The following is a 16034-nucleotide window of genomic DNA, read 5'->3' as shown; positions in this document are numbered from 1 at the left end:
AAACTTTTCCAGTAGGTGACCGTTGTTGCTCTGGACTTCTGGCTTCTTTTCTTCTTTGGTGGAGGGCTCGATCAATTTCTTTGCTGGTATATCCGTTTTTGATAAAGGCTGACCGTAGGTGATTCAGTTCGTCTTGTAAGTAAGCCGGCTCGCAGATTTTGTTGGCTCTGTCCACCAAGGTTTTAATGACACCGCTTTTTTGCCTAGTATGATGGTTAGATTCCTTGTGGAGGTATCGATCCGTTTGAGTGTCCTTTCTAAATACCTTGTGGACCAGCGTCCCATCCACCCGTTTAATTACGAACACATCCAGGAAATTGAGTCGACCGTTGCTCTCTTTCTCCATCGTAAACTGTATCTTCGAGTTAATACTGTTCGGATGCACCAAGAAGACATCCAACTCTTCTTCACCATGAGTCCACACTACAAATGTGTCGTCAACATAGCAGTACCATTTAGCAGCCTTTCTATTGGCAGTCTGCAGCGCTCGCTGTTCGAAGATCTCCATAAATAAACTGGCAACAGCTGGGCTGAGAGGGCTTCCCATCGCCACCCCGTCGATCTGTTCGTAAAACTCGTTGTTATACTGGAAATAAGTTGTCGTCAGGCAGTGTTTAAATAAAGCCACTATGTCAGTCGCAAAAATATCTGCTATATATGAAATAGCTTCGTTTACAGGCACCATGGTATACAATACATCGAAGCTCACAAGAATAACACTTGGGCTGACGTTAATCTCCCTCAGTTTTTCAATAAAATGCGCCGAGTTTTTAATGTAACTGTCCGTTCTGCCGATGTGTGGTTGCAGCAAGCAACCACACATTATTGTACTTGCAGCTGATAAAGGAAGTGCTACGGTTTTGCTGAACACCGAAGATTATCACAAGAAGATTAGTGACCTTTTGGATTCCACTATGTACAATAAGCTTCAGAAGGATCCTACAACCAAAATTTTGAGAAATACGAATCAAGTGGTGAAACAATCTTCTCTTTCTTCGGATGATAGAAAACAACTCTGCAAAACGGAAGCTTATCCACCCAGACTTTATGGACTCCCAAAGGTGCATAAACCACAGGTCCCGTTGAGACCGATTGTAAGTGCCATAGGATCTCCAACACAAAAGGTGGCCAGATATCTCGCTTGCTTGCTGCAACCACACATCGGCGGAACGGACAGTTACATTAAAAACTCGGCGCATTTTATTGAAAAACTGAGGGAGATTAGCGTCAGCCCAAGTGTTATTCTTGTGAGCTTCGATGTAGTGTCATTGTATACCATGGTGCCTGTAAACGAATCAATTTCATATGTAGCAGATATTTTTACGGCTGACATAGTGGCTTTATTTAAACACTGCCTGACGACAACTTATTTCCAGCACAACAACGAGTTTTACGAACAGATCGACGGGGTGGCGATGGGAAGCCCTCTCAGCCCAGCTGTTGCCGAATTATTTATGGAGATCTTCGAACAGCGAGCGGTGCAGACATGCCCGAGACAGGATTGGAACCTGCGACCGTAGCAGTCACGCAGTTCCGGACTGAAGCACCTAAAGCCGCTCGACTACAGTGGCCGGCTCAAGCAAATAAAAAGGAAGCAAAGCAAAACTTAAATACGTCGACGAAAAACCCACAAACTTTTCACTGTTCAGGCTGTACTGAAAGTATAGTAATCTACGTGCAGAAGACTGGATTCAATGTCTAAAGTACAAGAAGTGGTGTCATGAATCCTTGTCTTGTTATGAAGGTTTTGGATACTTTATTAGAGATCTCTGTTTAACAGCTTTCCCTTCGATTGCAGTTCACAGAATTCTTCATTAAATGAAATCTTGTATCAACAGCAACCATCATATGCTGAGAAACAACACATATCGTGTTCATTTACGCTGTAAATTAAATAAAGAACAATAATTGAGTAGCATATATGTTTTCCTCATTTAATAATAAGGCTTAAATTTGCCCCGCTAGAAATGCTTTCTCGCCCCACGATCGGTTAAGATTGCGCATTTGCACTACATTTTTTATTAAGTGCGAATTACAGCATATTTGACTTTTGGACTCTGTTATATAATAGGCAAAGGCCAGATGAAATGCTATTTCAAATATAATTATAATTTGTGAAGTTTCCTTCACTATATCGCTAGTTGAACCTTAAGTGCGCAATGTTGCCCCCTTTAATGGCTGTTGCGGTGTGAGATGTCGACATAGTGGGAAGTCAGAGTCCGAAAATCTACTTCGCGGCCAGAAATAGACAGACAGGATCTTAGTCAAGGTTCCTCTTATCCGTAGTTATTGCGGAGATTAAGCAGTTCTGCTGTTCCTCCCATATATTCTTTTAGTGTAGTTCCTTCACGTTTCTTTTGCCTCAGTTTGTTGCCCTTACCAGGTTCTTTCGTCTTCTCTTTGCCAGCACGCCAGCAAGGTCTTCTACTGCCTTGATGTCATAGGGAGCAGGTGCGGTTGCATCTGGCGTATCTTCCTGGGCAGCCCGCATCACGACTCGCTCAAGCGCCTCGGCGAGTTGTGTGACTCGTTCGAGGGCCACAGTGAGAGTCGAAATGAGTGCAGACAGGTCGACAATAGTGACAACGGCTGCTTGTGCGCCACCAGACGGAGCAGCCGCTGTTCGGCGTGGCGGTACGGCACCAGTGCGGAGGGTGGATGGAGCGCGCGCTCTGCTGTAGGCTGCCGCTGTGATAGCGTCCCGTTTGCCTGTGAGATTCCTCCGTAAGCCATCCTCATGGGTGAGGATACGGCTAACGTTGACGTGGACGAGGTTGAGACATCTGACGTGTCGAGAGGCAGCTTCATCGGCTCTCGAGGCGAGCTAGTGATCGTGATTTGCGCTCTCAGCCATCTCCAGCGGCAATTTTCGGCTTTACTTGGCTCGCGAAGCACACAATTTCTTTATGGAAACGGACACCAGCTTCAACAAGTCTGTTAGAGACTATCTAAGTCGAGCAGAGAAAATCGTGAAGGAGATTTTGGACTCGTCAATGGCTTGAACAGCGAATTGCTGGTAGAGGAACACTACGTAATGCTGACATACATAGTAACAGAAGTTGTTGGTTAACTCAATTGAATTTTCATCTCATTTTCTGTTTCAGATTTAATATAGTTAGGATATAGTGTTACTTTGCGCTTACATAATATTGTATCTCTACGTTGCTGTAACTACCAGCGCTGTAAAATAATGTAGTTCATCACATACGAGATAAGTATATATATTTTACAGAAAGTATCATAATAGCTAAATGTTCCAGTGTGTAACTTGACTTTAGTTTCTGACGCAAACTGGCAGTTATGTTAACATTTTGATCACACGTGGAACATTCCAGTCGTTGGCCTCTGCAACAAGAATTGCAGCAGAAACATTACCTATAATAAATAACATCGATTTTTGAGACAATACTTTCATTAAATGACTAATATAGAACGCAGAATCTTTTAAAAAGGAATACATGACAAAAATTGGAAAGAGATGACAGGAACCTACTAACTTCCTTTGCACAGCTCCTAGTTCATGGCTGTATCAACTGCATCTGGCGTATCTTCCTGGGCAGCCCGCATCACGACTCGCTCAAGCGCCTCGGCGAGTTGTGTGACTCGTTCGAGGGCCACAGTGAGAGTCGAAATGAGTGCAGACAGGTCGACAATAGTGACAACGGCTGCTTGTGCGCCACCAGACGGAGCAGCCGCTGTTCGGCGTGGCGGTACGTAAATCTCGGATGTGCCATACACTTTGTAAAGTCTGTAGGTGCATCGGTCTATTTCATACTTAATATGTAATTGCATCAGAAAGACACGGTTTTGATACATCGTTATTGTGCCTTAGCATTGAAACGGTGTACTTTTGTAGACCACAAGTTACAATACTAAAAACTACAGTACCCCTTTACCCACCGAAATGCAGTTTGCTGTCATTTTATTGCAACAAATCGTAGCGTTTTCAGAAGATCCTAAATCTGCACATGCTTTGTAACAGCTTATTTATACCACGTACCCTACGATAATGAAAACCCACCAACAACGTAGCTAACGCAATGCAATACGGCGGCCCCGTTTTGCTTGTGGCCCAAAAAGAGATGTCACATCTCGCTGGCCGTAGTCCTCTACACGAGGAAAAAATCTAACGTTCCAGATTATTCATTTGACGCTCCGCGGTGTAGAGGAACATGGAAGTCGGCGCTGTGACGTCACCAGCTCCTCGTCCACTCGCGTGTAGACGTCCCGTGAAAAGATGGCCTTAGGGAGGTCGATTCGCATGCCGTCAGGCGTGTGATCTAGTGCGCGTTTTCTTTCTTGATGCAGGGGGACTCACGTGCGGGCCAGTCTTCGTAGCGTTGGTGTTCGTCCTTCCACTGCCCGTACCACTGAAAGCGGACTTCGTTTGCAGTAGGCAATCTACAGCTTTTACGGCACGCTGCGTTGTCGAACCGTCGCAGCTTTCAGACATTCACAGCCGTGGTAACTCCACGTGCACGCCTCCACAGTTCTTTTACTTTGGTGGGTGCGTCATCGGCAGCGGACGTGATTTGCTGTGAGACTGCCAGCGTTCGCAACGCATGCGGCGGAGTGGTGGTGAGCCACATGGCCCGCCCCCTGGCAGCGAAAGTACGGAGCAGTTACTCATTTCTGTCTTAGTGGCTCCACAGTGAATGCCGTGCGGGCCACTCTCGTCATTTGGAAGTGGAGGAGCTTACTGTTCTTCAAGTTGCCCTACAGCTATAGCGAGGAGAGACGGTGACGCTTTCTGTCGTTGCAGGCCCTTGTCGTGCAAGACAGTATGCAGCATGAACTCCTGCAGTCCTCTTATGGGGAAGTATGGGGTTGCCGATCGCGGAACTGCCCCTTGATCAGTCGTTCCGGCACGGTGGCTTGTGTGTGGGAAAGTACTGACCGGTCTGATATCTCCTTCGTTTCCTTCCGAAATTCTTCGTTGTTGGACAGCTGAGTCGTGACAGTTTGGCTTCCAAGACGATTGGTGGTGGTTTCAGCTGTTATCGGTTGGGAGTTGACCTATTCCATGCTCGTCCCACAACGCTGGTGCCCGCTCTCTTCTTGTCACCAGGTCAAGGCGAAAAAGAGTTGCGCCACCCTCTCTTTTCTTCGACACTTACACAGATAGGCTGGATTTGCAGCACAGCGCGGAAAGAGCGTCCTTTGCGTTGCTGTTGATTGGTTTGTTGGTTCATTCTGGGGATAGGACCAAACATCGAAGCCATCGGAGGATGGAGAAGGAAAGATGGAGAAGGAAGGCGGCTGTGCCCTTTCAAAAGAAACATTCCGCTAGTGGACTGAAGCAATTTAGGTAAATCACGGAAAACCTAAATACTATGGCCGGACGCTGGTTTGAACCGTCGTCCTCCCGAATGTGAGTTCAGTGTTCTAACCAATGCGCTACCTCGATCGGTGCATTGCTGCTCACCTCAGATGTCCACATCCATGCCCATGTTAGCAGGCCGTGTTATCTTGGTTGAGGGGTCGCGACAACAGAATACATGAAATCGTAACCATTATAGTTATAAGCTAGGCAATAACAAGAACAAATGAAGGATAAAAATACCTATTAATTTGAAAAGTTAATAACTTCAGAACGCCTGAAGCGGAACACAGTTTTAGAATTAGAATTATGAGCCAGAACGTTAATTTCGAGAAATAAAAACGGTTTTTAATGCCAGATAAATTACAAATCAGTGAAGCTGCATGAAATAGCAGACAGCAGTAGCTGTCTACAGTCGAATAAATTTCTCCTCTCTTTTTTCTGAGAAATTTATACTTCATGCGACGGCGTCTCTTCATCATATAATATTTTATGTAACTAACACTGACATGTAATTAGCGAGCTAGGTGCACTGAAACAATTTCACGCATCTTTGGTTCTTAGAGTCTTCTATCTTACTGGTACTTCTCCTGGCATCTGACTTCAGAGGTAGACGTGTAATAAGCAGCTCGGAATTATTTATGATTATAACTTGTATAATTTATACAACTAAAACGAATATATGCTCAGGAGGTGTAAGGAGGCAGTTATAAAACACTTCTTGTTTATTACATTGAATTCAAGAATTCAATAAAAAAGTAAAAAACTGGTTTTCGAACTATTCATTGCTAGTTGGTACAACATATGCCGCAACTAATCATCATGTCAAGATAAAGAAGAATTAAAGACATAAGCTGCCCTTGGGCACTGTCTTATATCAATGGGGCAAGTTGAAAATTTGTGACGTACACAGATTCAAACCCGGGTCTTCTGCTTGCTAGTTGCGCTGAACACTACGCCATTTTGACACTATAGTCGCTGCAATTGCATTGACTAGTAAGCAGGAGACCAAGGTTCGAATCCCTGTCTGGCAGAAATTTTCAGCTTGCCCCGTTGATATACAGGGTGAGTCACGAAGATATGCAAATATTTTAATATGTTATTCTTCAAGTAAAACTAAAGAAAAAAGTTCATATAAACATAGGTGCGCAAATGTTTAGCTACAGAGTTACGGCTAATAAAAGATTTTGCCTGAAATTTAGCAAAATGGTTCAAATGTTTCTGAGCACTATGGGACTTAGCATCTAAGGTCATCAGTCTCCTAGAACTCAGAACTACTTAAACATGACTAACCTAAGGACATCACACTCATCCATGCCCGAGGCAGGATTCGAACCTGCAACCGTAGCAGCAACCCGGTTCCGGACTGAAGCGCCTAGAACCGCTCTGTCTCAGCGGCCTGCTGCCAGGCCTCACCGACCGACATCGATACCTGTTCTCAGTGCAGCACTCCGTGAAGACTGGACTGCCATTCCCCAAGAAACCTTCCAGCACCTGGCTGAACGTATGCCTGCGAGAGTGGAAGCTGTCATCAAGGCTAAGGGTGGGCCAACACCATACTGAATTCCAGCATTACCGACGGAGGGCGCCACGAACTTGTAAGTCATTTTCAGCGGGTTGTCCAGATACTTTTGATTTCATATTGTATATCTGGGCTAGGAGCGAGGGGTTCATCTATGACCTTTTAACTCCTGCTGAAGCGGCTTTAGGCCGCAAAACCGTTTGTGTGTCAATAAAACAATTTTACGAGGTGTCAGCGAAACTCTTCTTAACATCATGGCGTGCTGCAGCTGCGGATGCCCAGAACAGAAAGTACTTTGTGAACATACGAATTTGACTAACCACATAAGATCTCACATTACGAAATTTCATTGAAATGTTTTTAATTTTGAATCAGTCACCTGGATGGCCAAATGAAAACAACAAGAATTTGGAGACAAAATAACGTTTCTACAACAGAAACCAAATGCAAGAGAGAGTAGCGAGTAATTCTAACTCACAATGATTGCGCTAGCCCTAGGAGTGAGAGCACTAATAATCAAAAATATTAAAATCGGGTAATGAATTTAAACTATTGAAACTAAAACAGAAAATCACGCAGATTCCACTTCACAAAATATTTAGTACTCAACAATAATAAATAAACGTATTAAATGTAAAAAATAAATTTTCATTATCACAGTAAGACAAATGAAAGCAGTTAAGCAAATAACGTTAGGCAATACAAACACACCGAGTTCATTATCAGTTAGTACAACTCACAAACTTGATGAATTATAAACTGCGAATTAATCACAATTACCACAATGCTTCTCAGATGTTAGACGTTTATCAGGTGCATACACAACAATAAGGTAAAGTCAATCTAGAATGAGAGTGCGCTGATATGAAACTTCCTGGCAGCTTAAAACTGTGTGCCGGGATGAGACTCGAACTCGGGACCTTTGCCTTTCGCGGGCAACTGCTCTATCATCTGAGCTACCCAAGCACGACTCACGACACGTCCTCACAGCTTCAATTCTGCCAGGTCCCGAGTTCGAATCTCGGTCCGGCACACAGTTTTAATCTGCCAGGAAGTTTCAAAGCCAATCTAATTCACTGGTGACTGTCATGTAAATCTAAAATCTTACTTATAGCTTCTGCTCAAAATCGGTCCCATACAGATTTAACAACACTGTTAACTAATATAGTCAAACTCATAAACAGCGATTTCATATTTCCACTATACAGTTCTGCCTTCTAATTCCTTTAGATACGACACCGTCCATACCACATGCAGGCTTACAACAAGTGTCGGAGCCTGGAGAGAGCTGCAATCAAAACAGGTACGTACACACACACACACACACACACACACACACACACACACACACACACACACACACGAGGCTCAAACACTAACCCCAGTTCTTACGCCCAAGCAAGCGTCCAGCACAGGGGCTTTGCTGACACCACGCTGGACGTACTTGCTTCCCTCAAACAACACGTTCCTCTTCGCACCCATCCGCCAGCCAACGGCTATCCAAGTGTATCTATGAATGCTTCTTGTTTGACGATTCCACTCTGCCGACTGGTGGTACATGTTCTTCGCTCTCTGGTACTCGACGTTATCTCTGTAGTAAAAAAAGGCCTTCCACGTTGGCTCCAGATGGTGCTGGTGTAGCGTCGGCTCAGCTAGCACCGCCCTCCCTCTGCAGTGCAGATCCAGGCGCAGTTCTGTTCGCGTGGCTCTTCAAATTGCCGCTGACAGATGACGTCTAGTGACGCTCAAGTCGTTTGACTGTCTCCTGTACCTCTACTGGTGTTATCTCCTAGATTTCTGGGTCATGTTTTTTGGCCGCAAAGGTGCATATGTCTCGGAATTCGGATCGAACTTCTTTAAAATGTTCTTCATAGTATGTCTTCCAGATGAAATTTTATACTGCAACGAGGGAGAAAAAGCGACACCAAGAAGAAGATGTGCGGCATACACGAAACTTGGTAAGCGTGTTTCTACATCTGAAAGATGATGTCTATTGAAATTTCGTACCAGATGCGTAAGAGAGGCACTAATAGTGCCACTACAAGGATAAACGCCAAGTCTACATTAATTGCTAGTGAGCGTTAGTTATCTTTGAGATTGGACGTGGCTGGTATTAGTCTAAATGCCTTTCAGGCGACAAAGACGCCATTATGAACACCTCACTGAGTTGGAACAAGGTCGTGTAATAGAGCTACGAGAAGCTGGATGTTCCTTCTGCGATACTGCAGAAAGACTTGGCAGGAATGTAGCCACTGCACGTGACTGCTGTCAGCGGTGGTCACGAGAATGTACAGTCACAAGGAGAGTGGGTCCGAACGGCTACATGGCACTACTGAGAGGGAAGACCACCGTGTTCGCCGTAAGGCTATGAAGCATCGTACTACATCTGCATCAGAAATTGGGGCACTTTTCAACACATTGACACAACTAACTGTTACCAATCGGTTACCTCAAGGACAGCTCTGAGCCAGACGCCCCGTAGCGTGCGTTCCACTGTCCCTAAACCACAATCTTTGGCGATTTCACTGGTGTCAAGCGAAAGCTCATTGGATGGCAGAGTGGAGGTCTGTTGTCTTTTCTGATGAATCTTGATTATGCCTCGGTGCCAGTGATGGCCGCGTGTTAGTTAGAAGAAGGTCAGTTGAAGGTCTGCAACCAACCTGTCTGCGTGTTAGACACACGAGAGCTACACCTGGAGTTACGGTCAGGGGTACGATTTCACATGACAGCAAGAGCATTCTCGTGGCCATCTCACGTACCCTGACTGTAAGTTGTACGTCAGTCTCGTGATTCGGCCTGTTGTACTGCCTTTCATGAACAGCAGTCGCGCCATGTACAAATGTTGTAATACAACACGCTCTGCTCCATCACCGTATCAGTCTCCAATCGAGTACATATAGGACATGGCTGGCTCTGAGCACTATGTGACTCAACTGCTGAGGTCATTAGTCCCCTAGAACTTAGAACTAGTGAAACCTAACTAACCTAAGGACATAACAAACATCCATGCCCGAGGCAGGATTCGAACCTGCGACCGTAGCGGTCTTGCGGTTCCAGACTGCAGCGCCTTTAACCGCACGGCCACTTCGGCCGGCACATATAGGATATCATCGGACGCCAACTCCAGCGTCATCCACAAACAGCATTACCTGCAGACGTTGAAAATCAGCCAACCAGTTGCAAACACAGGTTTACTAGCCACTGAAATAGATTTCGATATTTGTAAAAATATCTTCTGCGGAAGAAGTGGGCCTTGTTACATCGCATGATGGTACCGTAGATTAGATGTGATGTAACAAGGCCCACTACTTCTGCAGGAGATATTTTTACAAATATCGAAACTTAGGTCAAGGGCTAATAGACCTTTTTTTTGCAAATAGTTGACTGATTTTTCAGTCTCTTCAGATTCGCACAGCTGCTTTTTAGCAGTCATGTTTAAGAATCTAGATTGTGCCAGAGTTGTTTGAGGATCACGCTGGTAAATTCACGTGTTTTTCCCCAAATCGCCTGATCCGAACCCGACGTAATCTATCTTAGACGCTGTCGAGTGCCATCTCCGAGCCCACACATCAATGGTACAGAGATATGTGGTGGCGCGTACTTCCGGATACCTACCAAGGATTTGCCGAATTCATACCACGCAGATTAACTGCTGTATTGCGTTCCAAGGTTGTACCAGCACTCTTTTAAACAGGTGATATTATGATCACCTTTAAAACAACTCAAGTATACCATTTATTTTTCAGTCCCAGTTGTACAGTTTTTTTCTTATGTACACGGATTCTTTCGATCTCCTTGCATCAACAGAAGACCTACGTGTCGTTCTGACTCAGACATGACGTGTTGCTGAGGCAATTACATGGATCTGAAGATGATCCACGGTGATCGAACCAATTCATGTATTAAAAACATGCGAAACTGAAACTGAAAAGTAAAACGTATAAAAGAATTGTGTTAAATAATCATAACGTTTTGGGTCCTCAGATGCAAGAGCGCTAGAGGAAGCATCTGGCGTACCGACTCTCACATGCAACCACAGTCTGACGTAACTAAAAAAAGTGTTTGGGATCTAAAACCGTAGCTACAGAGCAACAGTTACTTTATCCACTACTGAACATCAAGGGAAGGGTGTAAATCTACATCCACATCTACACGGATACTCTGCAAATCACATTTAAGTGCCTGGCAGACGGTGCATCGAACAACCTTCACAATTCTCTTTTATTCCAGTCTTGTATAGCGTGCGGAGCTCTGATTTCCCTTATTTTATCGTGGTGATCGTTCCTCCCTATGTAGGTCGGTGTCATCAAAATATTTTCGCATTCGGAGGAGAAAGTTGGTGATTGGAATTTCGTGAGAAGAGTCCGTCGCAACGAAAAACGCCTTTCTTTTAATGATTTCTAGCACAAATCCTGTATCATTTCTGTGACACTCTCTCCCATATTTCGCGATAATACAAAACGTGCTGCCTTTCTTTGAACTTTTTCGATGTACTCCGTCAGTCCTATCTGGTAAGGATCCCACACCGCGCAGCAGTATTCTAAAAGAGGGCGGACAAACGTGGTGTAGGCAGTCTCCTTAGTAGCCACGAGGGATTAGCCGTGCGGTCTGAGGCGTTGCAGTCATGGACTGTGCGGCTGGTCCCGGCGGAGCTTCGAGTCCTCCCTCGGGCATGGGTGTGTGTTTTTGTCAGGATAATTTAAGTTAAGTAGTGTGTAAGCTTAGGGGCTGATGACCTTAGCAGCTAATCCCATAAGATTTCACACACATTTGAACAGTCTCCTTAGTACGTCTGTTACATTTTCTAAGTGTCCTGACAACAAAACGCAGTGATTGGTTAGCCTTCCCCACAACATTTTCTATGTGTTCCTTCCAATTTAAGTTGTTCGTAATTGTAATTCCTAGGTATTTAGTTGAATTATTTGACTGATTTATCGTGTAACCGAAGTTTAACGATTTCCTTTTAGCACTCATGTGGATGACCTCACACTTTTCGTTATTTCGGGTTATCTGCCACTTTTCGCACCATTCAGATATCTTTTCTAAATCGTTTTGCAGTTTGTTTTGGTCTCCTGATGACTTTATTAGTCGATAAACGACGGCGTTATCTGCAAACAACCAAAAGCGGCTGCTCAGATTGTCTCCCAAATCGTTTATATACATAATGAACAGCAATGGGCCTATAACACTACCTTGGGGAACTCCAGGAACCACTTCTGTTTTACTCGATGACTTTCCGTCAGTTACTACGAACAGGAAATCACAAATCCAGTCGCATAACTGAGTCGATATTCCATAAGCACACAATTTCACTAGGAGCCGCTTTTGTGGTACAGTGTCAAAAGCCTTCCGGAAACCCAGAAATACGGAATCGATCTGAAATCCCTTGTCAATAGCTCTCAACACTTCATGTGAATAAAGAGCTAGTTGTGTTTCACAGGAACGATGTTTTCTAAACCCATGTTGACTATGTGTCAATAGACCGTTTTCTTCGAGGTAATTCATAATGTTCGAACACGATATATGTTCTAAAATCCTGCTGCATATAGACGTTAACGATATGGGTTTGTAATTTAGTGGATTACCCCTACTACCTTTCTTGAATATTGGTCCTTTCTTGAATATTGGTGTGACCTATGCAACTTTTCGGTCTTTGGGTACGGATCTTTCGTCGAGTGACCTTTCGTATATGATTGTTAAGTATGGAGCTAATGCATCAGCATACTCCGAAAGGAACCTAATTGGTATACAGTCTGGACCAGAAGACTTGCTTTTATTAAGTGATTTAAGTTGCTTCACTATTCCGAGCATATTTACTTCTCGTTACTCTTATTGGCAACGTTCGTTCTTTTTTATACGTGGAACATTAAAAATTCATACTCGTTGGCAACTGCGGCAGCCTTCCGGCAGGACGAGAGGAAAGAAAACATTTGGGTATATTTCGCCAAAATGATTCACCGTAGGGGGCAGGGTCCTCACTGAACTGTTGTTGGAGTATTACTGGAATAGTTATCACCGTGCCATTGGACTGAAGTTATGCGCTCTTATACACTCATTAGAACGTCGGCTGAGAGCCGCAGTGGGATTTTACGTGACAGAGTTAGGGGTAGTGGCGTGCCTCCAAGTGAAACACACAGCCTGTGTTTATACGACTATTTCTTCACTCATTAAAACCGCAAGCAAAACACTCGTGACAGCGTGATATGCACGGCAGTGTCTGGAACAGGGATTCCGGCATGCGGTTAGGGCACGCTTCATGGGTTAACGCTCGACGTACGCGGTAACAACTTCGCGTCATCTTGTTGTATGATATTCATAACAACTGCCGATAGTACAGCCATAATTCTTACTACTTTCTTCATAACTCAGATCTCGGGAATCCACTGAGGGAAGTTCGTTTTCATTGTGTATGCTTTCCATTGCGATGTACTGGGTGGTTATAATTGAAGAACAGCTACTCACGAGGTCCAATTATCTTATGGCAGCGAAACTACGTAGATACCGATTTTCGCTTAAAAAAGTTCTAAATTTGGTAGCCAGGTACAAATCTGGCGCTGTGGATGCAGGAAAGATGTACAGAAATGGATCAGGTACGGAACGTGTGCAGGAAAGGTCAAACAAGTGAGGAAGGCATACTGTTGATTTTACTATCAACCGTCGCTTTCACAATGTCTTTAATATGGGTACTGGAGACGTCGACAAGGTACTGCGTCCGTGAAACGAAGTGATCAACACTCACTACCTGCAGTTCCGGTGCAATCTGAGCAACGAGTTCTTGTATATTGGCCTTCATATCAGGCAGAGACCGGATGTATTCTGGTAAACACGTTGTTTTAGATATATTCAGAGCTGAAAAGCCATATGGATTCAGACCAAGTGATCTTGCAGGCCATGGATCTGGAACATCCCGGAGACAATAGGTTCGTGTATTTAGCAAATCTTTCACTGGAAAAGTGACGTAAGTTGTTCCCCATCTCGCATGGAAACAGTTTTTTCCACACAGCTGCGCTCTTCCAAAGCCGGAATCACACGCTGTACAAAGAGGACTCGACAGGTCCTTCGAGTGTATTTTCTCCAAAGAAGAACGGACCGAGAATGAAAGTGCCTGTCAATCCACCCAACACTATCACACACGGAGAGTGCAATGGCTCTTCGCACACAACACGAAGTTTAACAGTACCCTAAACTTCGACAGTATTCACTGCACCGCGTAGTGGAGTATATGACCTGCAAGATCACTTGCTCTGATTCCATGTGACTTTCAACTATGAAAATATCTAAAAGAACTCGTCTATCAGAACACATTCGGTCTTTACCTAATCTGAAGGCCAACATACAAGAACACGTTGCTCGGACTATACCGGAACTGCAGGAAGAAACTGTTAATCACCTCGTTTTACGGACGCACAGCTCGTCGATTTCTCTGGTACTCATATTGAAGACACCGTCACATGTCAAAACTTCAATTGGTGCTGCAGATCACGAAGCTTTAGCTTCTACTGTATATTGTAAGGCTACCAGCGTAAAACAGACAGCAAAACCTTCCGTACTGTTCACAATGGGTTAGACACTGCACCAGCGATAGCACTACTTTGGGCATGTGCTACATGGATAATTACAGCAACAACCTCGCCAATAACTTCCACTGCCATGGGACGCCTTCCTCTTCTAGGTGCCACACCAAGCTGAAAAGTTTTCTCGAACTTCATTATCATCTTCTTGAAACCTTTTAATGACATAGGGCCTCTCCTCAGACCATTCAGTTGGTGATACTCTGCCAGTGCAGTACTGTAATTGCTGCCTACCACATAAAACAGTTTCACTAACAGCACGATTCTCTTCTCGATAGCCATACCGTTCACTCACGTTATGGCTTGTCAAATGACAACGTGGATGTCAGACCGTCATACGAAGCACGTAGGGCCTACCACGCTAGGTTTGCACGTGGTGGTCAAAATTGTAACTAATTTTTTCCCGCTTAAAACGGTTCCGCATTAACGCATTGGCATATCTACCAAGATTCGCTACACTACGATAATTATAGCCCCCACCGGTACTCTGTGAGTGAGTGGCTGCACTTTAATTACACTGAGTTGACAACATTTAAGGGGTTATCTCCTAATATGGTTTTGCGTCTCCTTTTGTTTGGCGTAGCGCAGCAGCTCGACGTTGCATTGACTCAACAAGTCGTTCCAAGTTCCTGTTGAAATACTGACCAATGATGCCTCTACAGCTGCCCGTAATTGTTGCCGGTGCATGATTTTGTGCACGAGCTGACCTCTCGATTATGTTTCATAAATGTTCGATGGGATTCATGTTGGGTGATCTGGGTGGCCAAACCATTCTCTCTAATTGCCCAGAACGTTCTTCAAACCAATTAAGAGCAATTGTGGCCTGGAGATGGGGCATTGTCATCCACAAAAATTCCATCTTTGTTTGGGAACATGAATGGCCTAAAATGGTCCCCATAACCATTTTCAGTCAATGATGGGTTCAGTTGGAGCAGAGAACACAGTTCATTCCATATAAACACAGCCCACACAATTATGGAGCCACCATCAACTTGCACAGTGCGTTGTTGACAACTTGGGTCCATCTCTTCCTAAGGTACACACCAGATTCAAACCTACCATCAGCTCTTACCAACTGAAATCGGGACTCATATGACCCGTCCACGGTTTTCCAATAGTCAATGGTTCAACCGATATGGTCACGAGCCCAGGAAAGGTGATGCAGGCGACGCCGCGCTGTTAGCAAAAGCACTTGCATCGGTCGTCGCTGCCGTAGTCCGTTAATGTCAAATTTCGCCAGATTGTCCTAACAGATACGTTCGTCATGCATTCCACATTGATTTCTGCGGTTCCTTCAGGAAGTGTTGCTTGTCTGTTAACACCAACAACTCTACGCAGCTGCCGCTGTTCTCGGTTGTTAAGTGAAGGCCGTCGGCCACTGCATTGTCTGTGTTAAGAGGTAACGCCAGAAAATTGATATTCTCGGCACACTCTTGACACTGTGGATCGCGATGTATTGATTTCCCTAATGATTTCAGAAATGGAATATCCCACACGTCTACCTCCTACTACCATTCCGTGTTCAAAGTCTTCATTCCCTACAGCACTTGAAGCACACATTCGTAATGCCTTCGAACATGTCACAGTAGAGGTCATGAATCGTACGCGAAGAGAAATGGAA

This window comes from Schistocerca serialis, chromosome 1 (assembly GCF_023864345.2).
Source record: "Schistocerca serialis cubense isolate TAMUIC-IGC-003099 chromosome 1, iqSchSeri2.2, whole genome shotgun sequence".
Classification (NCBI taxonomy): domain Eukaryota; kingdom Metazoa; phylum Arthropoda; class Insecta; order Orthoptera; family Acrididae; genus Schistocerca; species Schistocerca serialis.
Note: the sequence above shows the minus strand (reverse complement) of the source record.